The sequence below is a fragment of the Schistocerca piceifrons genome, chromosome 8 (assembly GCF_021461385.2).
Source record: "Schistocerca piceifrons isolate TAMUIC-IGC-003096 chromosome 8, iqSchPice1.1, whole genome shotgun sequence".
In the NCBI taxonomy this organism is placed as follows: Eukaryota; Metazoa; Arthropoda; class Insecta; order Orthoptera; family Acrididae; genus Schistocerca; species Schistocerca piceifrons.
In genome coordinates, this window is record NC_060145.1 from 141093919 (window position 1) to 141118973 (window position 25055).

The 25055-nt window shown below is 53.5% G+C and overlaps 55 non-coding genes across 55 annotated transcripts; 36 read left to right on the forward strand and 19 right to left on the reverse strand.

The window, feature by feature from the left end:
* Window positions 1-218: 218 nt before the first annotated feature.
* Window positions 219-291, reverse strand: Trnar-acg. Its single transcript has one exon. It is a non-coding gene; the product is annotated as a tRNA-Arg (tRNA).
* Window positions 292-736: 445 nt separating this feature from the next.
* On the forward strand, window positions 737-828 carry Trnai-uau. Its single transcript is given in 2 exon segments — window positions 737-774; window positions 793-828. It is a non-coding gene; the product is annotated as a tRNA-Ile (tRNA).
* A 111-nt stretch (window positions 829-939) lies between these two features.
* Window positions 940-1011, forward strand: Trnad-guc. The gene has a single exon. It is a non-coding gene; the product is annotated as a tRNA-Asp (tRNA).
* Window positions 1012-1590: 579 nt separating this feature from the next.
* Trnar-acg lies at window positions 1591-1663 on the reverse strand. Its single transcript has one exon. It is a non-coding gene; the product is annotated as a tRNA-Arg (tRNA).
* Window positions 1664-2108: 445 nt separating this feature from the next.
* Trnai-uau lies at window positions 2109-2200 on the forward strand. Its single transcript is given in 2 exon segments — window positions 2109-2146; window positions 2165-2200. It is a non-coding gene; the product is annotated as a tRNA-Ile (tRNA).
* A 112-nt stretch (window positions 2201-2312) lies between these two features.
* On the forward strand, window positions 2313-2384 carry Trnad-guc. Its single transcript has one exon. It is a non-coding gene; the product is annotated as a tRNA-Asp (tRNA).
* A 579-nt stretch (window positions 2385-2963) lies between these two features.
* Window positions 2964-3036, reverse strand: Trnar-acg. The gene has a single exon. It is a non-coding gene; the product is annotated as a tRNA-Arg (tRNA).
* Window positions 3037-3481: 445 nt separating this feature from the next.
* Trnai-uau lies at window positions 3482-3573 on the forward strand. The gene is given in 2 exon segments: window positions 3482-3519; window positions 3538-3573. It is a non-coding gene; the product is annotated as a tRNA-Ile (tRNA).
* Window positions 3574-3685: 112 nt separating this feature from the next.
* Trnad-guc lies at window positions 3686-3757 on the forward strand. The gene has a single exon. It is a non-coding gene; the product is annotated as a tRNA-Asp (tRNA).
* A 579-nt stretch (window positions 3758-4336) lies between these two features.
* On the reverse strand, window positions 4337-4409 carry Trnar-acg. The gene has a single exon. It is a non-coding gene; the product is annotated as a tRNA-Arg (tRNA).
* Window positions 4410-4854: 445 nt separating this feature from the next.
* On the forward strand, window positions 4855-4946 carry Trnai-uau. The gene is given in 2 exon segments: window positions 4855-4892; window positions 4911-4946. It is a non-coding gene; the product is annotated as a tRNA-Ile (tRNA).
* Window positions 4947-5057: 111 nt separating this feature from the next.
* Trnad-guc lies at window positions 5058-5129 on the forward strand. The gene has a single exon. It is a non-coding gene; the product is annotated as a tRNA-Asp (tRNA).
* A 579-nt stretch (window positions 5130-5708) lies between these two features.
* Trnar-acg lies at window positions 5709-5781 on the reverse strand. Its single transcript has one exon. It is a non-coding gene; the product is annotated as a tRNA-Arg (tRNA).
* Window positions 5782-6226: 445 nt separating this feature from the next.
* On the forward strand, window positions 6227-6318 carry Trnai-uau. Its single transcript is given in 2 exon segments — window positions 6227-6264; window positions 6283-6318. It is a non-coding gene; the product is annotated as a tRNA-Ile (tRNA).
* Window positions 6319-6430: 112 nt separating this feature from the next.
* Window positions 6431-6502, forward strand: Trnad-guc. Its single transcript has one exon. It is a non-coding gene; the product is annotated as a tRNA-Asp (tRNA).
* A 579-nt stretch (window positions 6503-7081) lies between these two features.
* Trnar-acg lies at window positions 7082-7154 on the reverse strand. The gene has a single exon. It is a non-coding gene; the product is annotated as a tRNA-Arg (tRNA).
* Window positions 7155-7599: 445 nt separating this feature from the next.
* Window positions 7600-7691, forward strand: Trnai-uau. Its single transcript is given in 2 exon segments — window positions 7600-7637; window positions 7656-7691. It is a non-coding gene; the product is annotated as a tRNA-Ile (tRNA).
* A 111-nt stretch (window positions 7692-7802) lies between these two features.
* Trnad-guc lies at window positions 7803-7874 on the forward strand. The gene has a single exon. It is a non-coding gene; the product is annotated as a tRNA-Asp (tRNA).
* Window positions 7875-8453: 579 nt separating this feature from the next.
* Trnar-acg lies at window positions 8454-8526 on the reverse strand. Its single transcript has one exon. It is a non-coding gene; the product is annotated as a tRNA-Arg (tRNA).
* Window positions 8527-8971: 445 nt separating this feature from the next.
* Trnai-uau lies at window positions 8972-9063 on the forward strand. Its single transcript is given in 2 exon segments — window positions 8972-9009; window positions 9028-9063. It is a non-coding gene; the product is annotated as a tRNA-Ile (tRNA).
* Window positions 9064-9174: 111 nt separating this feature from the next.
* On the forward strand, window positions 9175-9246 carry Trnad-guc. The gene has a single exon. It is a non-coding gene; the product is annotated as a tRNA-Asp (tRNA).
* Window positions 9247-9825: 579 nt separating this feature from the next.
* Window positions 9826-9898, reverse strand: Trnar-acg. Its single transcript has one exon. It is a non-coding gene; the product is annotated as a tRNA-Arg (tRNA).
* A 445-nt stretch (window positions 9899-10343) lies between these two features.
* On the forward strand, window positions 10344-10435 carry Trnai-uau. The gene is given in 2 exon segments: window positions 10344-10381; window positions 10400-10435. It is a non-coding gene; the product is annotated as a tRNA-Ile (tRNA).
* Window positions 10436-10547: 112 nt separating this feature from the next.
* On the forward strand, window positions 10548-10619 carry Trnad-guc. Its single transcript has one exon. It is a non-coding gene; the product is annotated as a tRNA-Asp (tRNA).
* Window positions 10620-11198: 579 nt separating this feature from the next.
* Trnar-acg lies at window positions 11199-11271 on the reverse strand. Its single transcript has one exon. It is a non-coding gene; the product is annotated as a tRNA-Arg (tRNA).
* A 445-nt stretch (window positions 11272-11716) lies between these two features.
* Window positions 11717-11808, forward strand: Trnai-uau. The gene is given in 2 exon segments: window positions 11717-11754; window positions 11773-11808. It is a non-coding gene; the product is annotated as a tRNA-Ile (tRNA).
* Window positions 11809-11919: 111 nt separating this feature from the next.
* Window positions 11920-11991, forward strand: Trnad-guc. Its single transcript has one exon. It is a non-coding gene; the product is annotated as a tRNA-Asp (tRNA).
* A 579-nt stretch (window positions 11992-12570) lies between these two features.
* Trnar-acg lies at window positions 12571-12643 on the reverse strand. The gene has a single exon. It is a non-coding gene; the product is annotated as a tRNA-Arg (tRNA).
* A 445-nt stretch (window positions 12644-13088) lies between these two features.
* Window positions 13089-13180, forward strand: Trnai-uau. Its single transcript is given in 2 exon segments — window positions 13089-13126; window positions 13145-13180. It is a non-coding gene; the product is annotated as a tRNA-Ile (tRNA).
* Window positions 13181-13292: 112 nt separating this feature from the next.
* Trnad-guc lies at window positions 13293-13364 on the forward strand. Its single transcript has one exon. It is a non-coding gene; the product is annotated as a tRNA-Asp (tRNA).
* Window positions 13365-13943: 579 nt separating this feature from the next.
* On the reverse strand, window positions 13944-14016 carry Trnar-acg. Its single transcript has one exon. It is a non-coding gene; the product is annotated as a tRNA-Arg (tRNA).
* A 445-nt stretch (window positions 14017-14461) lies between these two features.
* Trnai-uau lies at window positions 14462-14553 on the forward strand. Its single transcript is given in 2 exon segments — window positions 14462-14499; window positions 14518-14553. It is a non-coding gene; the product is annotated as a tRNA-Ile (tRNA).
* A 111-nt stretch (window positions 14554-14664) lies between these two features.
* Window positions 14665-14736, forward strand: Trnad-guc. The gene has a single exon. It is a non-coding gene; the product is annotated as a tRNA-Asp (tRNA).
* Window positions 14737-15315: 579 nt separating this feature from the next.
* Window positions 15316-15388, reverse strand: Trnar-acg. Its single transcript has one exon. It is a non-coding gene; the product is annotated as a tRNA-Arg (tRNA).
* Window positions 15389-15833: 445 nt separating this feature from the next.
* Window positions 15834-15925, forward strand: Trnai-uau. Its single transcript is given in 2 exon segments — window positions 15834-15871; window positions 15890-15925. It is a non-coding gene; the product is annotated as a tRNA-Ile (tRNA).
* Window positions 15926-16036: 111 nt separating this feature from the next.
* Trnad-guc lies at window positions 16037-16108 on the forward strand. The gene has a single exon. It is a non-coding gene; the product is annotated as a tRNA-Asp (tRNA).
* A 579-nt stretch (window positions 16109-16687) lies between these two features.
* On the reverse strand, window positions 16688-16760 carry Trnar-acg. The gene has a single exon. It is a non-coding gene; the product is annotated as a tRNA-Arg (tRNA).
* A 445-nt stretch (window positions 16761-17205) lies between these two features.
* Window positions 17206-17297, forward strand: Trnai-uau. The gene is given in 2 exon segments: window positions 17206-17243; window positions 17262-17297. It is a non-coding gene; the product is annotated as a tRNA-Ile (tRNA).
* A 112-nt stretch (window positions 17298-17409) lies between these two features.
* Trnad-guc lies at window positions 17410-17481 on the forward strand. The gene has a single exon. It is a non-coding gene; the product is annotated as a tRNA-Asp (tRNA).
* Window positions 17482-18060: 579 nt separating this feature from the next.
* On the reverse strand, window positions 18061-18133 carry Trnar-acg. The gene has a single exon. It is a non-coding gene; the product is annotated as a tRNA-Arg (tRNA).
* A 445-nt stretch (window positions 18134-18578) lies between these two features.
* Window positions 18579-18670, forward strand: Trnai-uau. Its single transcript is given in 2 exon segments — window positions 18579-18616; window positions 18635-18670. It is a non-coding gene; the product is annotated as a tRNA-Ile (tRNA).
* A 111-nt stretch (window positions 18671-18781) lies between these two features.
* On the forward strand, window positions 18782-18853 carry Trnad-guc. The gene has a single exon. It is a non-coding gene; the product is annotated as a tRNA-Asp (tRNA).
* Window positions 18854-19432: 579 nt separating this feature from the next.
* On the reverse strand, window positions 19433-19505 carry Trnar-acg. Its single transcript has one exon. It is a non-coding gene; the product is annotated as a tRNA-Arg (tRNA).
* Window positions 19506-19950: 445 nt separating this feature from the next.
* On the forward strand, window positions 19951-20042 carry Trnai-uau. The gene is given in 2 exon segments: window positions 19951-19988; window positions 20007-20042. It is a non-coding gene; the product is annotated as a tRNA-Ile (tRNA).
* A 111-nt stretch (window positions 20043-20153) lies between these two features.
* Window positions 20154-20225, forward strand: Trnad-guc. The gene has a single exon. It is a non-coding gene; the product is annotated as a tRNA-Asp (tRNA).
* Window positions 20226-20804: 579 nt separating this feature from the next.
* Window positions 20805-20877, reverse strand: Trnar-acg. The gene has a single exon. It is a non-coding gene; the product is annotated as a tRNA-Arg (tRNA).
* Window positions 20878-21322: 445 nt separating this feature from the next.
* On the forward strand, window positions 21323-21414 carry Trnai-uau. Its single transcript is given in 2 exon segments — window positions 21323-21360; window positions 21379-21414. It is a non-coding gene; the product is annotated as a tRNA-Ile (tRNA).
* A 112-nt stretch (window positions 21415-21526) lies between these two features.
* Trnad-guc lies at window positions 21527-21598 on the forward strand. The gene has a single exon. It is a non-coding gene; the product is annotated as a tRNA-Asp (tRNA).
* Window positions 21599-22177: 579 nt separating this feature from the next.
* Window positions 22178-22250, reverse strand: Trnar-acg. The gene has a single exon. It is a non-coding gene; the product is annotated as a tRNA-Arg (tRNA).
* A 445-nt stretch (window positions 22251-22695) lies between these two features.
* On the forward strand, window positions 22696-22787 carry Trnai-uau. The gene is given in 2 exon segments: window positions 22696-22733; window positions 22752-22787. It is a non-coding gene; the product is annotated as a tRNA-Ile (tRNA).
* Window positions 22788-22898: 111 nt separating this feature from the next.
* Window positions 22899-22970, forward strand: Trnad-guc. The gene has a single exon. It is a non-coding gene; the product is annotated as a tRNA-Asp (tRNA).
* Window positions 22971-23549: 579 nt separating this feature from the next.
* On the reverse strand, window positions 23550-23622 carry Trnar-acg. Its single transcript has one exon. It is a non-coding gene; the product is annotated as a tRNA-Arg (tRNA).
* Window positions 23623-24067: 445 nt separating this feature from the next.
* Trnai-uau lies at window positions 24068-24159 on the forward strand. Its single transcript is given in 2 exon segments — window positions 24068-24105; window positions 24124-24159. It is a non-coding gene; the product is annotated as a tRNA-Ile (tRNA).
* A 111-nt stretch (window positions 24160-24270) lies between these two features.
* Trnad-guc lies at window positions 24271-24342 on the forward strand. The gene has a single exon. It is a non-coding gene; the product is annotated as a tRNA-Asp (tRNA).
* A 579-nt stretch (window positions 24343-24921) lies between these two features.
* Window positions 24922-24994, reverse strand: Trnar-acg. Its single transcript has one exon. It is a non-coding gene; the product is annotated as a tRNA-Arg (tRNA).
* Window positions 24995-25055: the final 61 nt, after the last annotated feature.

The following is a 25055-nucleotide window of genomic DNA, read 5'->3' on the forward strand; positions in this document are numbered from 1 at the left end:
TCTGCGTCGCCTACCGTTTAATTAACTGCGTAGCATCTGCCAGCTTGACTTGTCTCGACTTTGCTCGACTGACGCTACGCTGACGCTTGCACGAAGCGATATTTACCGCGATCGTCTCGAGATGCAGCTGCGAGATGCTCAGGATTAACATTGCACTCCACGAAGGTGGAGACATTCGAATGCACTGCCTAGCTACGCGCCCGCAACTAACAAAATGCCGACCCTGCCAGGATTCGAACCTGGAATCTTCTGATCCGTAGTCAGACGCGTTATCCGTTGCGCCACAGGGCCACTGTTCGCGTTTTGTGCTACGAGGCGGGTGCACATCGCAAAGCAACGTGTTCTCCGTGGCTCGACAATTGCATGTCATCCACTGACAACGGCGGCGCGGCCACTCTGGTCTTCGGCACTCTGCAGGGAGCTGCCACCAAGGAAGGCATCTCTCCTCCTGCTGCTCGGCCACGGAGCGCCTGCACAGCTTAGAGCTTGCCACAGATCTGCCGTCGCTGATGGACAGGTAGCGGAATGCAAGGCGGCCGTTTTTTTGCATTTTTTCGGTGATGACAAGCGGTTGACATGCTTGTAAGTGTAGCATATAAAACAAGAATCGTATGAAGCATTCGTAGACAGGTGCTAACGTCGCAGTATGGCCGCAGGTGACGGTCGTATGACGGGTCTGTAGCCACAACAGGTTGGCATCAAAGTGAATACCGCTAACTGTAAGCACTGTGCTGTAGCCCCAGTGGCGCAATTGGTTAGCGCACGGTACTTATAAGGCAGTAGCCGTGAGCAATGCCGGGGTTGTGAGTTCGAGCCTCACCTGGGGCATACTTTTATTTCGTAGCAGCTGACTATGGAAGCATCGGGACGCTAGGTTTGAGATGTATCGCGTACATGAGAACCATAAATGTGCGTGCACTGTAGACAAGGACTGCGTGTTCCTCGGTAGTATAGTGGTTAGTATCCCCGCATGTCACGCGGGAGACCGGGGTTCGATTCCCCGCCGGGGAGATGCGATTTTTATATCGCGAAGGTTGCGCGTGTGGCCCGAAAAAGCATTGCCGTTGTGATCAAGGAATGTAATTGCTAAAAAATCGTAAGAAAGTCTGCGTCTTAGGAAGTGTTTCTCGTATTCTGCACACGACGTCGTCGTTTCACAACTCACAGGGTTTGCCGTCGACGCTGAATCAGCGCACCCCAGGATTAATGATCGAGCTCGAAGCACCCAAGAAAAAGAATAATTTTAGCAGAGCGTGGTTTCGATCCACGGACCTCTGGGTTATGGGCCCAGCACGCTTCCACTGCGCCACTCTGCTGTGCGGACAGATGCGCGCTCTTCGGTGCGTGACATGGGACACTTGGAAAAGCGTTGTCTGCGTCGCCTACCGTTTAATTAACTGCGTAGCATCTGCCAGCTTGACTTGTCTCGACTTTGCTCGACTGACGCTACGCTGACGCTTGCACGAAGCGATATTTACCGCGATCGTCTCGAGATGCAGCTGCGAGATGCTCAGGATTAACATTGCACTCCACGAAGGTGGAGACATTCGAATGCACTGCCTAGCTACGCGCCCGCAACTAACAAAATGCCGACCCTGCCAGGATTCGAACCTGGAATCTTCTGATCCGTAGTCAGACGCGTTATCCGTTGCGCCACAGGGCCACTGTTCGCGTTTTCTGCTACGAGGCGGGTGCACATCGCAAAGCAACGTGTTCTCCGTGGCTCGGCAATTGCATGTCATCCACTGACAACGGCGGCGCGGCCACTCTGGTCTTCGGCACTCTGCAGGGAGCTGCCACCAAGGAAGGCATCTCTCCTCCTGCTGCTCGGCCACGGAGCGCCTGCACAGCTTAGAGCTTGCCACAGATCTGCCGTCGCTGATGGACAGGTAGCGGAATGCAAGGCGGCCGTTTTTTTGCATTTTTTCGGTGATGACAAGCGGTTGACATGCTTGTAAGTGTAGCATATAAAACAAGAATCGTATGAAGCATTCGTAGACAGGTGCTAACGTCGCAGTATGGCCGCAGGTGACGGTCGTATGACGGGTCTGTAGCCACAACAGGTTGGCATCAAAGTGAATACCGCTAACTGTAAGCACTCTGCTGTAGCCCCAGTGGCGCAATTGGTTAGCGCACGGTACTTATTAGGCAGTAGCCGTGAGCAATGCCGGGGTTGTGAGTTCGAGCCTCACCTGGGGCATACTTTTATTTCGTAGCAGCTGACTATGGAAGCATCGGGACGCTAGATTTGAGATGCATCACGTACCTGAGAGACCATAAATGTGCGTGCACTGTAGTCAACGACTGCGTGTTCCTCGGTAGTATAGAGGTTAGTATCCCCGCCTGTCACGCGGGAGACCGGGGTTCGATTCCCCGCCGGGGAGGTGCGATTTTTATATCGCGAAGGTTGCACATGTGGCCCGAAAAAGCATTACCGTTGTGATCAAGGAATGTAATTGCTAAAAAATCGTAAGAAAGTCTGCGTCTTAGGAAGTGTTTCTCGTATTCTGCACACAACGTCGTCGTTTCACAACTCACAGGGTTTGCCGTCGACGCTGAATCAGCGCACCCCAGGATTAATGATCGAGCTCGAAGCACCCAAGAAAAAGAATAATTTTAGCAGAGCGTGGTTTCGATCCACGGACCTCTGGGTTATGGGCCCAGCACGCTTCCACTGCGCCACTCTGCTGTGCGGACAGATGCGCGCTCTTCGGTGCGTGACATGGGACACTTGGAAAAGCGTTGTCTGCGTCGCCTACCGTTTAATTAACTGCGTAGCATCTGCCAGCTTGACTTGTCTCGACTTTGCTCGACTGACGCTACGCTGACGCTTGCACGAAGCGATATTTACCGCGATCGTCTCGAGATGCAGCTGCGAGATGCTCAGGATTAACATTGCACTCCACGAAGGTGGAGACATTCGAATGCACTGCCTAGCTACGCGCCCGCAACTAACAAAATGCCGACCCTGCCAGGATTCGAACCTGGAATCTTCTGATCCGTAGTCAGACGCGTTATCCGTTGCGCCACAGGGCCACTGTTCGCGTTTTGTGCTACGAGGCGGGTGCACATCGCAAAGCAACGTGTTCTCCGTGGCTCGACAATTGCATGTCATCCACTGACAACGGCGGCGCGGCCACTCTGGTCTTCGGCACTCTGCAGGGAGCTGCCACCAAGGAAGGCATCTCTCCTCCTGCTGCTCGGCCACGGAGCGCCTGCACAGCTTAGAGCTTGCCACAGATCTGCCGTCGCTGATGGACAGGTAGCGGAATGCAAGGCGGCCGTTTTTTTGCATTTTTTCGGTGATGACAAGCGGTTGACATGCTTGTAAGTGTAGCATATAAAACAAGAATCGTATGAAGCATTCGTAGACAGGTGCTAACGTCGCAGTATGGCCGCAGGTGACGGTCGTATGACGGGTCTGTAGCCACAACAGGTTGGCATCAAAGTGAATACCGCTAACTGTAAGCACTCTGCTGTAGCCCCAGTGGCGCAATTGGTTAGCGCACGGTACTTATAAGGCAGTAGCCGTGAGCAATGCCGGGGTTGTGAGTTCGAGCCTCACCTGGGGCATACTTTTATTTCGTAGCAGCTGACTATGGAAGCATCGGGACGCTAGATTTGAGATGCATCACGTACCTGAGAGACCATAAATGTGCGTGCACTGTAGTCAACGACTGCGTGTTCCTCGGTAGTATAGAGGTTAGTATCCCCGCCTGTCACGCGGGAGACCGGGGTTCGATTCCCCGCCGGGGAGGTGCGATTTTTATATCGCGAAGGTTGCACATGTGGCCCGAAAAAGCATTACCGTTGTGATCAAGGAATGTAATTGCTAAAAAATCGTAAGAAAGTCTGCGTCTTAGGAAGTGTTTCTCGTATTCTGCACACAACGTCGTCGTTTCACAACTCACAGGGTTTGCCGTCGACGCTGAATCAGCGCACCCCAGGATTAATGATCGAGCTCGAAGCACCCAAGAAAAAGAATAATTTTAGCAGAGCGTGGTTTCGATCCACGGACCTCTGGGTTATGGGCCCAGCACGCTTCCACTGCGCCACTCTGCTGTGCGGACAGATGCGCGCTCTTCGGTGCGTGACATGGGACACTTGGAAAAGCGTTGTCTGCGTCGCCTACCGTTTAATTAACTGCGTAGCATCTGCCAGCTTGACTTGTCTCGACTTTGCTCGACTGACGCTACGCTGACGCTTGCACGAAGCGATATTTACCGCGATCGTCTCGAGATGCAGCTGCGAGATGCTCAGGATTAACATTGCACTCCACGAAGGTGGAGACATTCGAATGCACTGCCTAGCTACGCGCCCGCAACTAACAAAATGCCGACCCTGCCAGGATTCGAACCTGGAATCTTCTGATCCGTAGTCAGACGCGTTATCCGTTGCGCCACAGGGCCACTGTTCGCGTTTTGTGCTACGAGGCGGGTGCACATCGCAAAGCAACGTGTTCTCCGTGGCTCGACAATTGCATGTCATCCACTGACAACGGCGGCGCGGCCACTCTGGTCTTCGGCACTCTGCAGGGAGCTGCCACCAAGGAAGGCATCTCTCCTCCTGCTGCTCGGCCACGGAGCGCCTGCACAGCTTAGAGCTTGCCACAGATCTGCCGTCGCTGATGGACAGGTAGCGGAATGCAAGGCGGCCGTTTTTTTGCATTTTTTCGGTGATGACAAGCGGTTGACATGCTTGTAAGTGTAGCATATAAAACAAGAATCGTATGAAGCATTCGTAGACAGGTGCTAACGTCGCAGTATGGCCGCAGGTGACGGTCGTATGACGGGTCTGTAGCCACAACAGGTTGGCATCAAAGTGAATACCGCTAACTGTAAGCACTGTGCTGTAGCCCCAGTGGCGCAATTGGTTAGCGCACGGTACTTATAAGGCAGTAGCCGTGAGCAATGCCGGGGTTGTGAGTTCGAGCCTCACCTGGGGCATACTTCTATTTCGTAGCAGCTGACTATGGAAGCAGCGGGACGCTAGGTTTGAGATGTATCGCGTACATGAGAACCATAAATGTGCGTGCACTGTAGAGAAGGACTGCGTGTTCCTCGGTAGTATAGTGGTTAGTATCCCCGCCTGTCACGCGGGAGACCGGGGTTCGATTCCCCGCCGGGGAGATGCGATTTTTATATCGCGAAGGTTGCGCGTGTGGCCCGAAAAAGCATTGCCGTTGTGATCAAGGAATGTAATTGCTAAAAAATCGTAAGAAAGTCTGCGTCTTAGGAAGTGTTTCTCGTATTCTGCACACGACGTCGTCGTTTCACAACTCACAGGGTTTGCCGTCGACGCTGAATCAGCGCACCCCACGATTAATGATCGAGCTCGAAGCACCCAAGAAAAAGAATAATTTTAGCAGAGCGTGGTTTCGATCCACGGACCTCTGGGTTATGGGCCCAGCACGCTTCCACTGCGCCACTCTGCTGTGCGGACAGATGCGCGCTCTTCGGTGCGTGACATGGGACACTTGGAAAAGCGTTGTCTGCGTCGCCTACCGTTTAATTAACTGCGTAGCATCTGCCAGCTTGACTTGTCTCGACTTTGCTCGACTGACGCTACGCTGACGCTTGCACGAAGCGATATTTACCGCGATCGTCTCGAGATGCAGCTGCGAGATGCTCAGGATTAACATTGCACTCCACGAAGGTGGAGACATTCGAATGCACTGCCTAGCTACGCGCCCGCAACTAACAAAATGCCGACCCTGCCAGGATTCGAACCTGGAATCTTCTGATCCGTAGTCAGACGCGTTATCCGTTGCGCCACAGGGCCACTGTTCGCGTTTTCTGCTACGAGGCGGGTGCACATCGCAAAGCAACGTGTTCTCCGTGGCTCGGCAATTGCATGTCATCCACTGACAACGGCGGCGCGGCCACTCTGGTCTTCGGCACTCTGCAGGGAGCTGCCACCAAGGAAGGCATCTCTCCTCCTGCTGCTCGGCCACGGAGCGCCTGCACAGCTTAGAGCTTGCCACAGATCTGCCGTCGCTGATGGACAGGTAGCGGAATGCAAGGCGGCCGTTTTTTTGCATTTTTTCGGTGATGACAAGCGGTTGACATGCTTGTAAGTGTAGCATATAAAACAAGAATCGTATGAAGCATTCGTAGACAGGTGCTAACGTCGCAGTATGGCCGCAGGTGACGGTCGTATGACGGGTCTGTAGCCACAACAGGTTGGCATCAAAGTGAATACCGCTAACTGTAAGCACTGTGCTGTAGCCCCAGTGGCGCAATTGGTTAGCGCACGGTACTTATAAGGCAGTAGCCGTGAGCAATGCCGGGGTTGTGAGTTCGAGCCTCACCTGGGGCATACTTTTATTTCGTAGCAGCTGACTATGGAAGCATCGGGACGCTAGATTTGAGATGCATCACGTACCTGAGAGTCCATAAATGTGCGTGCACTGTAGTCAACGACTGCGTATTCCTCGGTAGTATAGAGGTTAGTATCCCCGCCTGTCACGCGGGAGACCGGGGTTCGATTCCCCGCCGGGGAGGTGCGATTTTTATATCGCGAAGGTTGCACATGTGGCCCGAAAAAGCATTACCGTTGTGATCAAGGAATGTAATTGCTAAAAAATCGTAAGAAAGTCTGCGTCTTAGGAAGTGTTTCTCGTATTCTGCACACAACGTCGTCGTTTCACAACTCACAGGGTTTGCCGTCGACGCTGAATCAGCGCACCCCAGGATTAATGATCGAGCTCGAAGCACCCAAGAAAAAGAATAATTTTAGTAGAGCGTGGTTTCGATCCACGGACCTCTGGGTTATGGGCCCAGCACGCTTCCACTGCGCCACTCTGCTGTGCGGACAGATGCGCGCTCTTCGGTGCGTGACATGGGACACTTGGAAAAGCGTTGTCTGCGTCGCCTACCGTTTAATTAACTGCGTAGCATCTGCCAGCTTGACTTGTCTCGACTTTGCTCGACTGACGCTACGCTGACGCTTGCACGAAGCGATATTTACCGCGATCGTCTCGAGATGCAGCTGCGAGATGCTCAGGATTAACATTGCACTCCACGAAGGTGGTGACATTCGAATGCACTGCCTAGCTACGCGCCCGCAACTAACAAAATGCCGACCCTGCCAGGATTCGAACCTGGAATCTTCTGATCCGTAGTCAGACGCGTTATCCGTTGCGCCACAGGGCCACTGTTCGCGTTTTGTGCTACGAGGCGGGTGCACATCGCAAAGCAACGTGTTCTCCGTGGCTCGACAATTGCATGTCATCCACTGACAACGGCGGCGCGGCCACTCTGGTCTTCGGCACTCTGCAGGGAGCTGCCACCAAGGAAGGCATCTCTCCTCCTGCTGCTCGGCCACGGAGCGCCTGCACAGCTTAGAGCTTGCCACAGATCTGCCGTCGCTGATGGACAGGTAGCGGAATGCAAGGCGGCCGTTTTTTTGCATTTTTTCGGTGATGACAAGCGGTTGACATGCTTGTAAGTGTAGCATATAAAACAAGAATCGTATGAAGCATTCGTAGACAGGTGCTAACGTCGCAGTATGGCCGCAGGTGACGGTCGTATGACGGGTCTGTAGCCACAACAGGTTGGCATCAAAGTGAATACCGCTAACTGTAAGCACTGTGCTGTAGCCCCAGTGGCGCAATTGGTTAGCGCACGGTACTTATAAGGCAGTAGCCGTGAGCAATGCCGGGGTTGTGAGTTCGAGCCTCACCTGGGGCATACTTCTATTTCGTAGCAGCTGACTATGGAAGCAGCGGGACGCTAGGTTTGAGATGTATCGCGTACATGAGAACCATAAATGTGCGTGCACTGTAGAGAAGGACTGCGTGTTCCTCGGTAGTATAGTGGTTAGTATCCCCGCCTGTCACGCGGGAGACCGGGGTTCGATTCCCCGCCGGGGAGATGCGATTTTTATATCGCGAAGGTTGCGCGTGTGGCCCGAAAAAGCATTGCCGTTGTGATCAAGGAATGTAATTGCTAAAAAATCGTAAGAAAGTCTGCGTCTTAGGAAGTGTTTCTCGTATTCTGCACACGACGTCGTCGTTTCACAACTCACAGGGTTTGCCGTCGACGCTGAATCAGCGCACCCCAGGATTAATGATCGAGCTCGAAGCACCCAAGAAAAAGAATAATTTTAGCAGAGCGTGGTTTCGATCCACGGACCTCTGGGTTATGGGCCCAGCACGCTTCCACTGCGCCACTCTGCTGTGCGGACAGATGCGCGCTCTTCGGTGCGTGACATGGGACACTTGGAAAAGCGTTGTCTGCGTCGCCTACCGTTTAATTAACTGCGTAGCATCTGCCAGCTTGACTTGTCTCGACTTTGCTCGACTGACGCTACGCTGACGCTTGCACGAAGCGATATTTACCGCGATCGTCTCGAGATGCAGCTGCGAGATGCTCAGGATTAACATTGCACTCCACGAAGGTGGAGACATTCGAATGCACTGCCTAGCTACGCGCCCGCAACTAACAAAATGCCGACCCTGCCAGGATTCGAACCTGGAATCTTCTGATCCGTAGTCAGACGCGTTATCCGTTGCGCCACAGGGCCACTGTTCGCGTTTTGTGCTACGAGGCGGGTGCACATCGCAAAGCAACGTGTTCTCCGTGGCTCGACAATTGCATGTCATCCACTGACAACGGCGGCGCGGCCACTCTGGTCTTCGGCACTCTGCAGGGAGCTGCCACCAAGGAAGGCATCTCTCCTCCTGCTGCTCGGCCACGGAGCGCCTGCACAGCTTAGAGCTTGCCACAGATCTGCCGTCGCTGATGGACAGGTAGCGGAATGCAAGGCGGCCGTTTTTTTGCATTTTTTCGGTGATGACAAGCGGTTGACATGCTTGTAAGTGTAGCATATAAAACAAGAATCGTATGAAGCATTCGTAGACAGGTGCTAACGTCGCAGTATGGCCGCAGGTGACGGTCGTATGACGGGTCTGTAGCCACAACAGGTTGGCATCAAAGTGAATACCGCTAACTGTAAGCACTGTGCTGTAGCCCCAGTGGCGCAATTGGTTAGCGCACGGTACTTATAAGGCAGTAGCCGTGAGCAATGCCGGGGTTGTGAGTTCGAGCCTCACCTGGGGCATACTTCTATTTCGTAGCAGCTGACTATGGAAGCAGCGGGACGCTAGGTTCGAGATGTATCGCGTACATGAGAACCATAAATGTGCGTGCACTGTAGACAAGGACTGCGTGTTCCTCGGTAGTATAGTGGTTAGTATCCCCGCCTGTCACGCGGGAGACCGGGGTTCGATTCCCCGCCGGGGAGATGCGATTTTTATATCGCGAAGGTTGCGCGTGTGGCCCGAAAAAGCATTGCCGTTGTGATCAAGGAATGTAATTGCTAAAAAATCGTAAGAAAGTCTGCGTCTTAGGAAGTGTTTCTCGTATTCTGCACACGACGTCGTCGTTTCACAACTCACAGGGTTTGCCGTCGACGCTGAATCAGCGCACCCCAGGATTAATGATCGAGCTCGAAGCACCCAAGAAAAAGAATAATTTTAGCAGAGCGTGGTTTCGATCCACGGACCTCTGGGTTATGGGCCCAGCACGCTTCCACTGCGCCACTCTGCTGTGCGGACAGATGCGCGCTCTTCGGTGCGTGACATGGGACACTTGGAAAAGCGTTGTCTGCGTCGCCTACCGTTTAATTAACTGCGTAGCATCTGCCAGCTTGACTTGTCTCGACTTTGCTCGACTGACGCTACGCTGACGCTTGCACGAAGCGATATTTACCGCGATCGTCTCGAGATGCAGCTGCGAGATGCTCAGGATTAACATTGCACTCCACGAAGGTGGAGACATTCGAATGCACTGCCTAGCTACGCGCCCGCAACTAACAAAATGCCGACCCTGCCAGGATTCGAACCTGGAATCTTCTGATCCGTAGTCAGACGCGTTATCCGTTGCGCCACAGGGCCACTGTTCGCGTTTTCTGCTACGAGGCGGGTGCACATCGCAAAGCAACGTGTTCTCCGTGGCTCGGCAATTGCATGTCATCCACTGACAACGGCGGCGCGGCCACTCTGGTCTTCGGCACTCTGCAGGGAGCTGCCACCAAGGAAGGCATCTCTCCTCCTGCTGCTCGGCCACGGAGCGCCTGCACAGCTTAGAGCTTGCCACAGATCTGCCGTCGCTGATGGACAGGTAGCGGAATGCAAGGCGGCCGTTTTTTTGCATTTTTTCGGTGATGACAAGCGGTTGACATGCTTGTAAGTGTAGCATATAAAACAAGAATCGTATGAAGCATTCGTAGACAGGTGCTAACGTCGCAGTATGGCCGCAGGTGACGGTCGTATGACGGGTCTGTAGCCACAACAGGTTGGCATCAAAGTGAATACCGCTAACTGTAAGCACTGTGCTGTAGCCCCAGTGGCGCAATTGGTTAGCGCACGGTACTTATAAGGCAGTAGCCGTGAGCAATGCCGGGGTTGTGAGTTCGAGCCTCACCTGGGGCATACTTTTATTTCGTAGCAGCTGACTATGGAAGCATCGGGACGCTAGATTTGAGATGCATCACGTACCTGAGAGTCCATAAATGTGCGTGCACTGTAGTCAACGACTGCGTGTTCCTCGGTAGTATAGAGGTTAGTATCCCCGCCTGTCACGCGGGAGACCGGGGTTCGATTCCCCGCCGGGGAGGTGCGATTTTTATATCGCGAATGTTGCACATGTGGCCCGAAAAAGCATTACCGTTGTGATCAAGGAATGTAATTGCTAAAAAATCGTAAGAAAGTCTGCGTCTTAGGAAGTGTTTCTCGTATTCTGCACACAACGTCGTCGTTTCACAACTCACAGGGTTTGCCGTCGACGCTGAATCAGCGCACCCCAGGATTAATGATCGAGCTCGAAGCACCCAAGAAAAAGAATAATTTTAGCAGAGCGTGGTTTCGATCCACGGACCTCTGGGTTATGGGCCCAGCACGCTTCCACTGCGCCACTCTGCTGTGCGGACAGATGCGCGCTCTTCGGTGCGTGACATGGGACACTTGGAAAAGCGTTGTCTGCGTCGCCTACCGTTTAATTAACTGCGTAGCATCTGCCAGCTTGACTTGTCTCGACTTTGCTCGACTGACGCTACGCTGACGCTTGCACGAAGCGATATTTACCGCGATCGTCTCGAGATGCAGCTGCGAGATGCTCAGGATTAACATTGCACTCCACGAAGGTGGAGACATTCGAATGCACTGCCTAGCTACGCGCCCGCAACTAACAAAATGCCGACCCTGCCAGGATTCGAACCTGGAATCTTCTGATCCGTAGTCAGACGCGTTATCCGTTGCGCCACAGGGCCACTGTTCGCGTTTTGTGCTACGAGGCGGGTGCACATCGCAAAGCAACGTGTTCTCCGTGGCTCGACAATTGCATGTCATCCACTGACAACGGCGGCGCGGCCACTCTGGTCTTCGGCACTCTGCAGGGAGCTGCCACCAAGGAAGGCATCTCTCCTCCTGCTGCTCGGCCACGGAGCGCCTGCACAGCTTAGAGCTTGCCACAGATCTGCCGTCGCTGATGGACAGGTAGCGGAATGCAAGGCGGCCGTTTTTTTGCATTTTTTCGGTGATGACAAGCGGTTGACATGCTTGTAAGTGTAGCATATAAAACAAGAATCGTATGAAGCATTCGTAGACAGGTGCTAACGTCGCAGTATGGCCGCAGGTGACGGTCGTATGACGGGTCTGTAGCCACAACAGGTTGGCATCAAAGTGAATACCGCTAACTGTAAGCACTGTGCTGTAGCCCCAGTGGCGCAATTGGTTAGCGCACGGTACTTATAAGGCAGTAGCCGTGAGCAATGCCGGGGTTGTGAGTTCGAGCCTCACCTGGGGCATACTTCTATTTCGTAGCAGCTGACTATGGAAGCAGCGGGACGCTAGGTTTGAGATGTATCGCGTACATGAGAACCATAAATGTGCGTGCACTGTAGAGAAGGACTGCGTGTTCCTCGGTAGTATAGTGGTTAGTATCCCCGCCTGTCACGCGGGAGACCGGGGTTCGATTCCCCGCCGGGGAGATGCGATTTTTATATCGCGAAGGTTGCGCGTGTGGCCCGAAAAAGCATTGCCGTTGTGATCAAGGAATGTAATTGCTAAAAAATCGTAAGAAAGTCTGCGTCTTAGGAAGTGTTTCTCGTATTCTGCACACGACGTCGTCGTTTCACAACTCACAGGGTTTGCCGTCGACGCTGAATCAGCGCACCCCAGGATTAATGATCGAGCTCGAAGCACCCAAGAAAAAGAATAATTTTAGCAGAGCGTGGTTTCGATCCACGGACCTCTGGGTTATGGGCCCAGCACGCTTCCACTGCGCCACTCTGCTGTGCGGACAGATGCGCGCTCTTCGGTGCGTGACATGGGACACTTGGAAAAGCGTTGTCTGCGTCGCCTACCGTTTAATTAACTGCGTAGCATCTGCCAGCTTGACTTGTCTCGACTTTGCTCGACTGACGCTACGCTGACGCTTGCACGAAGCGATATTTACCGCGATCGTCTCGAGATGCAGCTGCGAGATGCTCAGGATTAACATTGCACTCCACGAAGGTGGAGACATTCGAATGCACTGCCTAGCTACGCGCCCGCAACTAACAAAATGCCGACCCTGCCAGGATTCGAACCTGGAATCTTCTGATCCGTAGTCAGACGCGTTATCCGTTGCGCCACAGGGCCACTGTTCGCGTTTTCTGCTACGAGGCGGGTGCACATCGCAAAGCAACGTGTTCTCCGTGGCTCGGCAATTGCATGTCATCCACTGACAACGGCGGCGCGGCCACTCTGGTCTTCGGCACTCTGCAGGGAGCTGCCACCAAGGAAGGCATCTCTCCTCCTGCTGCTCGGCCACGGAGCGCCTGCACAGCTTAGAGCTTGCCACAGATCTGCCGTCGCTGATGGACAGGTAGCGGAATGCAAGGCGGCCGTTTTTTTGCATTTTTTCGGTGATGACAAGCGGTTGACATGCTTGTAAGTGTAGCATATAAAACAAGAATCGTATGAAGCATTCGTAGACAGGTGCTAACGTCGCAGTATGGCCGCAGGTGACGGTCGTATGACGGGTCTGTAGCCACAACAGGTTGGCATCAAAGTGAATACCGCTAACTGTAAGCACTGTGCTGTAGCCCCAGTGGCGCAATTGGTTAGCGCACGGTACTTATAAGGCAGTAGCCGTGAGCAATGCCGGGGTTGTGAGTTCGAGCCTCACCTGGGGCATACTTTTATTTCGTAGCAGCTGACTATGGAAGCATCGGGACGCTAGATTTGAGATGCATCACGTACCTGAGAGTCCATAAATGTGCGTGCACTGTAGTCAACGACTGCGTGTTCCTCGGTAGTATAGAGGTTAGTATCCCCGCCTGTCACGCGGGAGACCGGGGTTCGATTCCCCGCCGGGGAGGTGCGATTTTTATATCGCGAAGGTTGCACATGTGGCCCGAAAAAGCATTACCGTTGTGATCAAGGAATGTAATTGCTAAAAAATCGTAAGAAAGTCTGCGTCTTAGGAAGTGTTTCTCGTATTCTGCACACAACGTCGTCGTTTCACAACTCACAGGGTTTGCCGTCGACGCTGAATCAGCGCACCCCAGGATTAATGATCGAGCTCGAAGCACCCAAGAAAAAGAATAATTTTAGCAGAGCGTGGTTTCGATCCACGGACCTCTGGGTTATGGGCCCAGCACGCTTCCACTGCGCCACTCTGCTGTGCGGACAGATGCGCGCTCTTCGGTGCGTGACATGGGACACTTGGAAAAGCGTTGTCTGCGTCGCCTACCGTTTAATTAACTGCGTAGCATCTGCCAGCTTGACTTGTCTCGACTTTGCTCGACTGACGCTACGCTGACGCTTGCACGAAGCGATATTTACCGCGATCGTCTCGAGATGCAGCTGCGAGATGCTCAGGATTAACATTGCACTCCACGAAGGTGGAGACATTCGAATGCACTGCCTAGCTACGCGCCCGCAACTAACAAAATGCCGACCCTGCCAGGATTCGAACCTGGAATCTTCTGATCCGTAGTCAGACGCGTTATCCGTTGCGCCACAGGGCCACTGTTCGCGTTTTGTGCTACGAGGCGGGTGCACATCGCAAAGCAACGTGTTCTCCGTGGCTCGACAATTGCATGTCATCCACTGACAACGGCGGCGCGGCCACTCTGGTCTTCGGCACTCTGCAGGGAGCTGCCACCAAGGAAGGCATCTCTCCTCCTGCTGCTCGGCCACGGAGCGCCTGCACAGCTTAGAGCTTGCCACAGATCTGCCGTCGCTGATGGACAGGTAGCGGAATGCAAGGCGGCCGTTTTTTTGCATTTTTTCGGTGATGACAAGCGGTTGACATGCTTGTAAGTGTAGCATATAAAACAAGAATCGTATGAAGCATTCGTAGACAGGTGCTAACGTCGCAGTATGGCCGCAGGTGACGGTCGTATGACGGGTCTGTAGCCACAACAGGTTGGCATCAAAGTGAATACCGCTAACTGTAAGCACTGTGCTGTAGCCCCAGTGGCGCAATTGGTTAGCGCACGGTACTTATAAGGCAGTAGCCGTGAGCAATGCCGGGGTTGTGAGTTCGAGCCTCACCTGGGGCATACTTCTATTTCGTAGCAGCTGACTATGGAAGCAGCGGGACGCTAGGTTTGAGATGTATCGCGTACATGAGAACCATAAATGTGCGTGCACTGTAGACAAGGACTGCGTGTTCCTCGGTAGTATAGTGGTTAGTATCCCCGCCTGTCACGCGGGAGACCGGGGTTCGATTCCCCGCCGGGGAGATGCGATTTTTATATCGCGAAGGTTGCGCGTGTGGCCCGAAAAAGCATTACCGTTGTGATCAAGGAATGTAATTGCTAAAAAATCGTAAGAAAGTCTGCGTCTTAGGAAGTGTTTCTCGTATTCTGCACACGACGTCGTCGTTTCACAACTCACAGGGTTTGCCGTCGACGCTGAATCAGCGCACCCCAGGATTAATGATCGAGCTCGAAGCACCCAAGAAAAAGAATAATTTTAGCAGAGCGTGGTTTCGATCCACGGACCTCTGGGTTATGGGCCCAGCACGCTTCCACTGCGCCACTCTGCTGTGCGGACAGATGCGCGCTCTTCGGTGCGTGACATGGGACACTTGGAAAAGCGTTGTCTGCGTCGCCTACCGTTTAATTAACTGCGTAGCATCTGCCAGCTTGACTTGTCTCGACTTTGCTCGACTGACGCTACGCTGACGCTTGCACGAAGCGATATTTACCGCGATCGTCTCGAGATGCAGCTGCGAGATGCTCAGGATTAACATTGCACTCCACGAAGGTGGAGACATTCGAATGCACTGCCTAGCTACGCGCCCGCAACTAACAAAATGCCGACCCTGCCAGGATTCGAACCTGGAATCTTCTGATCCGTAGTCAGACGCGTTATCCGTTGCGCCACAGGGCCACTGTTCGCGTTTTCTGCTACGAGGCGGGTGCACATCGCAAAGCAACGTGTTCTCCGTGGCTCGGCAATTGCATGTCATCCACTGACAACGGCGGCGCGGCCACTCTGGTCTTCGGCACTCTGCAGGGAGCTGCCACCAAGGAAGGCATCTCTCCTCCTGCTGCTCGGCCACGGAGCGCCTGCACAGCTTAGAGCTTGCCACAGATCTGCCGTCGCTGATGGACAGGTAGCGGAATGCAAGGCGGCCGTTTTTTTGCATTTTTTCGGTGATGACAAGCGGTTGACATGCTTGTAAGTGTAGCATATAAAACAAGAATCGTATGAAGCATTCGTAGACAGGTGCTAACGTCGCAGTATGGCCGCAGGTGACGGTCGTATGACGGGTCTGTAGCCACAACAGGTTGGCATCAAAGTGAATACCGCTAACTGTATGCACTGTGCTGTAGCCCCAGTGGCGCAATTGGTTAGCGCACGGTACTTATAAGGCAGTAGCCGTGAGCAATGCCGGGGTTGTGAGTTCGAGCCTCACCTGGGGCATACTTCTATTTCGTAGCAGCTGACTATGGAAGCAGCGGGACGCTAGGTTTGAGATGTATCGCGTACATGAGAACCATAAATGTGCGTGCACTGTAGACAAGGACTGCGTGTTCCTCGGTAGTATAGTGGTTAGTATCCCCGCCTGTCACGCGGGAGACCGGGGTTCGATTCCCCGCCGGGGAGATGCGATTTTTATATCGCGAAGGTTGCGCGTGTGGCCCGAAAAAGCATTGCCGTTGTGATCAAGGAATGTAATTGCTAAAAAATCGTAAGAAAGTCTGCGTCTTAGGAAGTGTTTCTCGTATTCTGCACACGACGTCGTCGTTTCACAACTCACAGGGTTTGCCGTCGACGCTGAATCAGCGCACCCCAGGATTAATGATCGAGCTCGAAGCACCCAAGAAAAAGAATAATTTTAGCAGAGCGTGGTTTCGATCCACGGACCTCTGGGTTATGGGCCCAGCACGCTTCCACTGCGCCACTCTGCTGTGCGGACAGATGCGCGCTCTTCGGTGCGTGACATGGGACACTTGGAAAAGCGTTGTCTGCGTCGCCTACCGTTTAATTAACTGCGTAGCATCTGCCAGCTTGACTTGTCTCGACTTTGCTCGACTGACGCTACGCTGACGCTTGCACGAAGCGATATTTACCGCGATCGTCTCGAGATGCAGCTGCGAGATGCTCAGGATTAACATTGCACTCCACGAAGGTGGAGACATTCGAATGCACTGCCTAGCTACGCGCCCGCAACTAACAAAATGCCGACCCTGCCAGGATTCGAACCTGGAATCTTCTGATCCGTAGTCAGACGCGTTATCCGTTGCGCCACAGGGCCACTGTTCGCGTTTTCTGCTACGAGGCGGGTGCACATCGCAAAGCAACGTGTTCTCCGTGGCTCGGCAATTGCATGTCATCCACTGACAACGGCGGCGCGGCCACTCTGGTCTTCGGCACTCTGCAGGGAGCTGCCACCAAGGAAGGCATCTCTCCTCCTGCTGCTCGGCCACGGAGCGCCTGCACAGCTTAGAGCTTGCCACAGATCTGCCGTCGCTGATGGACAGGTAGCGGAATGCAAGGCGGCCGTTTTTTTGCATTTTTTCGGTGATGACAAGCGGTTGACATGCTTGTAAGTGTAGCATATAAAACAAGAATCGTATGAAGCATTCGTAGACAGGTGCTAACGTCGCAGTATGGCCGCAGGTGACGGTCGTATGACGGGTCTGTAGCCACAACAGGTTGGCATCAAAGTGAATACCGCTAACTGTAAGCACTCTGCTGTAGCCCCAGTGGCGCAATTGGTTAGCGCACGGTACTTATAAGGCAGTAGCCGTGAGCAATGCCGGGGTTGTGAGTTCGAGCCTCACCTGGGGCATACTTTTATTTCGTAGCAGCTGACTATGGAAGCATCAGGACGCTAGATTTGAGATGCATCACGTACCTGAGAGTCCATAAATGTGCGTGCACTGTAGTCAACGACTGCGTGTTCCTCGGTAGTATAGAGGTTAGTATCCCCGCCTGTCACGCGGGAGACCGGGGTTCGATTCCCCGCCGGGGAGGTGCGATTTTTATATCGCGAAGGTTGCACATGTGGCCCGAAAAAGCATTACCGTTGTGATCAAGGAATGTAATTGCTAAAAAATCGTAAGAAAGTCTGCGTCTTAGGAAGTGTTTCTCGTATTCTGCACACAACGTCGTCGTTTCACAACTCACAGGGTTTGCCGTCGACGCTGAATCAGCGCACCCCAGGATTAATGATCGAGCTCGAAGCACCCAAGAAAAAGAATAATTTTAGCAGAGCGTGGTTTCGATCCACGGACCTCTGGGTTATGGGCCCAGCACGCTTCCACTGCGCCACTCTGCTGTGCGGACAGATGCGCGCTCTTCGGTGCGTGACATGGGACACTTGGAAAAGCGTTGTCTGCGTCGCCTACCGTTTAATTAACTGCGTAGCATCTGCCAGCTTGACTTGTCTCGACTTTGCTCGACTGACGCTACGCTGACGCTTGCACGAAGCGATATTTACCGCGATCGTCTCGAGATGCAGCTGCGAGATGCTCAGGATTAACATTGCACTCCACGAAGGTGGAGACATTCGAATGCACTGCCTAGCTACGCGCCCGCAACTAACAAAATGCCGACCCTGCCAGGATTCGAACCTGGAATCTTCTGATCCGTAGTCAGACGCGTTATCCGTTGCGCCACAGGGCCACTGTTCGCGTTTTGTGCTACGAGGCGGGTGCACATCGCAAAGCAACGTGTTCTCCGTGGCTCGACAATTGCATGTCATCCACTGACAACGGCGGCGCGGCCACTCTGGTCTTCGGCACTCTGCAGGGAGCTGCCACCAAGGAAGGCATCTCTCCTCCTGCTGCTCGGCCACGGAGCGCCTGCACAGCTTAGAGCTTGCCACAGATCTGCCGTCGCTGATGGACAGGTAGCGGAATGCAAGGCGGCCGTTTTTTTGCATTTTTTCGGTGATGACAAGCGGTTGACATGCTTGTAAGTGTAGCATATAAAACAAGAATCGTATGAAGCATTCGTAGACAGGTGCTAACGTCGCAGTATGGCCGCAGGTGACGGTCGTATGACGGGTCTGTAGCCACAACAGGTTGGCATCAAAGTGAATACCGCTAACTGTAAGCACTGTGCTGTAGCCCCAGTGGCGCAATTGGTTAGCGCACGGTACTTATAAGGCAGTAGCCGTGAGCAATGCCGGGGTTGTGAGTTCGAGCCTCACCTGGGGCATACTTCTATTTCGTAGCAGCTGACTATGGAAGCAGCGGGACGCTAGGTTTGAGATGTATCGCGTACATGAGAACCATAAATGTGCGTGCACTGTAGACAAGGACTGCGTGTTCCTCGGTAGTATAGTGGTTAGTATCCCCGCCTGTCACGCGGGAGACCGGGGTTCGATTCCCCGCCGGGGAGATGCGATTTTTATATCGCGAAGGTTGCGCGTGTGGCCCGAAAAAGCATTACCGTTGTGATCAAGGAATGTAATTGCTAAAAAATCGTAAGAAAGTCTGCGTCTTAGGAAGTGTTTCTCGTATTCTGCACACGACGTCGTCGTTTCACAACTCACAGGGTTTGCCGTCGACGCTGAATCAGCGCACCCCAGGATTAATGATCGAGCTCGAAGCACCCAAGAAAAAGAATAATTTTAGCAGAGCGTGGTTTCGATCCACGGACCTCTGGGTTATGGGCCCAGCACGCTTCCACTGCGCCACTCTGCTGTGCGGACAGATGCGCGCTCTTCGGTGCGTGACATGGGACACTTGGAAAAGCGTTGTCTGCGTCGCCTACCGTTTAATTAACTGCGTAGCATCTGCCAGCTTGACTTGTCTCGACTTTGCTCGACTGACGCTACGCTGACGCTTGCACGAAGCGATATTTACCGCGATCGTCTCGAGATGCAGCTGCGAGATGCTCAGGATTAACATTGCACTCCACGAAGGTGGAGACATTCGAATGCACTGCCTAGCTACGCGCCCGCAACTAACAAAATGCCGACCCTGCCAGGATTCGAACCTGGAATCTTCTGATCCGTAGTCAGACGCGTTATCCGTTGCGCCACAGGGCCACTGTTCGCGTTTTCTGCTACGAGGCGGGTGCACATCGCAAAGCAACGTGTTCTCCGTGGCTCGGCAATTGCATGTCATCCACTGACAACGGCGGCGCGGCCACTCTGGTCTTCGGCACTCTGCAGGGAGCTGCCACCAAGGAAGGCATCTCTCCTCCTGCTGCTCGGCCACGGAGCGCCTGCACAGCTTAGAGCTTGCCACAGATCTGCCGTCGCTGATGGACAGGTAGCGGAATGCAAGGCGGCCGTTTTTTTGCATTTTTTCGGTGATGACAAGCGGTTGACATGCTTGTAAGTGTAGCATATAAAACAAGAATCGTATGAAGCATTCGTAGACAGGTGCTAACGTCGCAGTATGGCCGCAGGTGACGGTCGTATGACGGGTCTGTAGCCACAACAGGTTGGCATCAAAGTGAATACCGCTAACTGTATGCACTGTGCTGTAGCCCCAGTGGCGCAATTGGTTAGCGCACGGTACTTATAAGGCAGTAGCCGTGAGCAATGCCGGGGTTGTGAGTTCGAGCCTCACCTGGGGCATACTTCTATTTCGTAGCAGCTGACTATGGAAGCAGCGGGACGCTAGGTTTGAGATGTATCGCGTACATGAGAACCATAAATGTGCGTGCACTGTAGACAAGGACTGCGTGTTCCTCGGTAGTATAGTGGTTAGTATCCCCGCCTGTCACGCGGGAGACCGGGGTTCGATTCCCCGCCGGGGAGATGCGATTTTTATATCGCGAAGGTTGCGCGTGTGGCCCGAAAAAGCATTGCCGTTGTGATCAAGGAATGTAATTGCTAAAAAATCGTAAGAAAGTCTGCGTCTTAGGAAGTGTTTCTCGTATTCTGCACACGACGTCGTCGTTTCACAACTCACAGGGTTTGCCGTCGACGCTGAATCAGCGCACCCCAGGATTAATGATCGAGCTCGAAGCACCCAAGAAAAAGAATAATTTTAGCAGAGCGTGGTTTCGATCCACGGACCTCTGGGTTATGGGCCCAGCACGCTTCCACTGCGCCACTCTGCTGTGCGGACAGATGCGCGCTCTTCGGTGCGTGACATGGGACACTTGGAAAAGCGTTGTCTGCGTCGCCTACCGTTTAATTAACTGCGTAGCATCTGCCAGCTTGACTTGTCTCGACTTTGCTCGACTGACGCTACGCTGACGCTTGCACGAAGCGATATTTACCGCGATCGTCTCGAGATGCAGCTGCGAGATGCTCAGGATTAACATTGCACTCCACGAAGGTGGAGACATTCGAATGCACTGCCTAGCTACGCGCCCGCAACTAACAAAATGCCGACCCTGCCAGGATTCGAACCTGGAATCTTCTGATCCGTAGTCAGACGCGTTATCCGTTGCGCCACAGGGCCACTGTTCGCGTTTTCTGCTACGAGGCGGGTGCACATCGCAAAGCAACGTGTTCTCCGTGGCTCGGCAATTGCATGTCATCCACTGACAACGGCGGCGCGGCCACTCTGGTCTTCGGCACTCTGCAGGGAGCTGCCACCAAGGAAGGCATCTCTCCTCCTGCTGCTCGGCCACGGAGCGCCTGCACAGCTTAGAGCTTGCCACAGATCTGCCGTCGCTGATGGACAGGTAGCGGAATGCAAGGCGGCCGTTTTTTTGCATTTTTTCGGTGATGACAAGCGGTTGACATGCTTGTAAGTGTAGCATATAAAACAAGAATCGTATGAAGCATTCGTAGACAGGTGCTAACGTCGCAGTATGGCCGCAGGTGACGGTCGTATGACGGGTCTGTAGCCACAACAGGTTGGCATCAAAGTGAATACCGCTAACTGTAAGCACTCTGCTGTAGCCCCAGTGGCGCAATTGGTTAGCGCACGGTACTTATAAGGCAGTAGCCGTGAGCAATGCCGGGGTTGTGAGTTCGAGCCTCACCTGGGGCATACTTTTATTTCGTAGCAGCTGACTATGGAAGCATCAGGACGCTAGATTTGAGATGCATCACGTACCTGAGAGTCCATAAATGTGCGTGCACTGTAGTCAACGACTGCGTGTTCCTCGGTAGTATAGAGGTTAGTATCCCCGCCTGTCACGCGGGAGACCGGGGTTCGATTCCCCGCCGGGGAGGTGCGATTTTTATATCGCGAAGGTTGCACATGTGGCCCGAAAAAGCATTACCGTTGTGATCAAGGAATGTAATTGCTAAAAAATCGTAAGAAAGTCTGCGTCTTAGGAAGTGTTTCTCGTATTCTGCACACAACGTCGTCGTTTCACAACTCACAGGGTTTGCCGTCGACGCTGAATCAGCGCACCCCAGGATTAATGATCGAGCTCGAAGCACCCAAGAAAAAGAATAATTTTAGCAGAGCGTGGTTTCGATCCACGGACCTCTGGGTTATGGGCCCAGCACGCTTCCACTGCGCCACTCTGCTGTGCGGACAGATGCGCGCTCTTCGGTGCGTGACATGGGACACTTGGAAAAGCGTTGTCTGCGTCGCCTACCGTTTAATTAACTGCGTAGCATCTGCCAGCTTGACTTGTCTCGACTTTGCTCGACTGACGCTACGCTGACGCTTGCACGAAGCGATATTTACCGCGATCGTCTCGAGATGCAGCTGCGAGATGCTCAGGATTAACATTGCACTCCACGAAGGTGGAGACATTCGAATGCACTGCCTAGCTACGCGCCCGCAACTAACAAAATGCCGACCCTGCCAGGATTCGAACCTGGAATCTTCTGATCCGTAGTCAGACGCGTTATCCGTTGCGCCACAGGGCCACTGTTCGCGTTTTGTGCTACGAGGCGGGTGCACATCGCAAAGCAACGTGTTCTCCGTGGCTCGACAATTGCATGTCATCCACTGACAACGGCGGCGCGGCCACTCTGGTCTTCGGCACTCTGCAGGGAGCTGCCACCAAGGAAGGCATCTCTCCTCCTGCTGCTCGGCCACGGAGCGCCTGCACAGCTTAGAGCTTGCCACAGATCTGCCGTCGCTGATGGACAGGTAGCGGAATGCAAGGCGGCCGTTTTTTTGCATTTTTTCGGTGATGACAAGCGGTTGACATGCTTGTAAGTGTAGCATATAAAACAAGAATCGTATGAAGCATTCGTAGACAGGTGCTAACGTCGCAGTATGGCCGCAGGTGACGGTCGTATGACGGGTCTGTAGCCACAACAGGTTGGCATCAAAGTGAATACCGCTAACTGTAAGCACTGTGCTGTAGCCCCAGTGGCGCAATTGGTTAGCGCACGGTACTTATAAGGCAGTAGCCGTGAGCAATGCCGGGGTTGTGAGTTCGAGCCTCACCTGGGGCATACTTCTATTTCGTAGCAGCTGACTATGGAAGCAGCGGGACGCTAGGTTTGAGATGTATCGCGTACATGAGAACCATAAATGTGCGTGCACTGTAGACAAGGACTGCGTGTTCCTCGGTAGTATAGTGGTTAGTATCCCCGCCTGTCACGCGGGAGACCGGGGTTCGATTCCCCGCCGGGGAGATGCGATTTTTATATCGCGAAGGTTGCGCGTGTGGCCCGAAAAAGCATTACCGTTGTGATCAAGGAATGTAATTGCTAAAAAATCGTAAGAAAGTCTGCGTCTTAGGAAGTGTTTCTCGTATTCTGCACACGACGTCGTCGTTTCACAACTCACAGGGTTTGCCGTCGACGCTGAATCAGCGCACCCCAGGATTAATGATCGAGCTCGAAGCACCCAAGAAAAAGAATAATTTTAGCAGAGCGTGGTTTCGATCCACGGACCTCTGGGTTATGGGCCCAGCACGCTTCCACTGCGCCACTCTGCTGTGCGGACAGATGCGCGCTCTTCGGTGCGTGACATGGGACACTTGGAAAAGCGTTGTCTGCGTCGCCTACCGTTTAATTAACTGCGTAGCATCTGCCAGCTTGACTTGTCTCGACTTTGCTCGACTGACGCTACGCTGACGCTTGCACGAAGCGATATTTACCGCGATCGTCTCGAGATGCAGCTGCGAGATGCTCAGGATTAACATTGCACTCCACGAAGGTGGAGACATTCGAATGCACTGCCTAGCTACGCGCCCGCAACTAACAAAATGCCGACCCTGCCAGGATTCGAACCTGGAATCTTCTGATCCGTAGTCAGACGCGTTATCCGTTGCGCCACAGGGCCACTGTTCGCGTTTTCTGCTACGAGGCGGGTGCACATCGCAAAGCAACGTGTTCTCCGTGGCTCGGCAATTGCATGTCATCCACTGACAACGGCGGCGCGGCCACTCTGGTCTTCGGCACTCTGCAGGGAGCTGCCACCAAGGAAGGCATCTCTCCTCCTGCTGCTCGGCCACGGAGCGCCTGCACAGCTTAGAGCTTGCCACAGATCTGCCGTCGCTGATGGACAGGTAGCGGAATGCAAGGCGGCCGTTTTTTTGCATTTTTTCGGTGATGACAAGCGGTTGACATGCTTGTAAGTGTAGCATATAAAACAAGAATCGTATGAAGCATTCGTAGACAGGTGCTAACGTCGCAGTATGGCCGCAGGTGACGGTCGTATGACGGGTCTGTAGCCACAACAGGTTGGCATCAAAGTGAATACCGCTAACTGTAAGCACTGTGCTGTAGCCCCAGTGGCGCAATTGGTTAGCGCACGGTACTTATAAGGCAGTAGCCGTGAGCAATGCCGGGGTTGTGAGTTCGAGCCTCACCTGGGGCATACTTCTATTTCGTAGCAGCTGACTATGGAAGCAGCGGGACGCTAGGTTTGAGATGTATCGCGTACATGAGAACCATAAATGTGCGTGCACTGTAGACAAGGACTGCGTGTTCCTCGGTAGTATAGTGGTTAGTATCCCCGCCTGTCACGCGGGAGACCGGGGTTCGATTCCCCGCCGGGGAGATGCGATTTTTATATCGCGAAGGTTGCGCGTGTGGCCCGAAAAAGCATTGCCGTTGTGATCAAGGAATGTAATTGCTAAAAAATCGTAAGAAAGTCTGCGTCTTAGGAAGTGTTTCTCGTATTCTGCACACAACGTCGTCGTTTCACAACTCACAGGGTTTGCCGTCGACGCTGAATCAGCGCACCCCAGGATTAATGATCGAGCTCGAAGCACCCAAGAAAAAGAATAATTTTAGCAGAGCGTGGTTTCGATCCACGGACCTCTGGGTTATGGGCCCAGCACGCTTCCACTGCGCCACTCTGCTGTGCGGACAGATGCGCGCTCTTCGGTGCGTGACATGGGACACTTGGAAAAGCGTTGTCTGCGTCGCCTACCGTTTAATTAACTGCGTAGCATCTGCCAGCTTGACTTGTCTCGACTTTGCTCGACTGACGCTACGCTGACGCTTGCACGAAGCGATATTTACCGCGATCGTCTCGAGATGCAGCTGCGAGATGCTCAGGATTAACATTGCACTCCACGAAGGTGGAGACATTCGAATGCACTGCCTAGCTACGCGCCCGCAACTAACAAAATGCCGACCCTGCCAGGATTCGAACCTGGAATCTTCTGATCCGTAGTCAGACGCGTTATCCGTTGCGCCACAGGGCCACTGTTCGCGTTTTGTGCTACGAGGCGGGTGCACATCGCAAAGCAACGTGTTCTCCGTGGC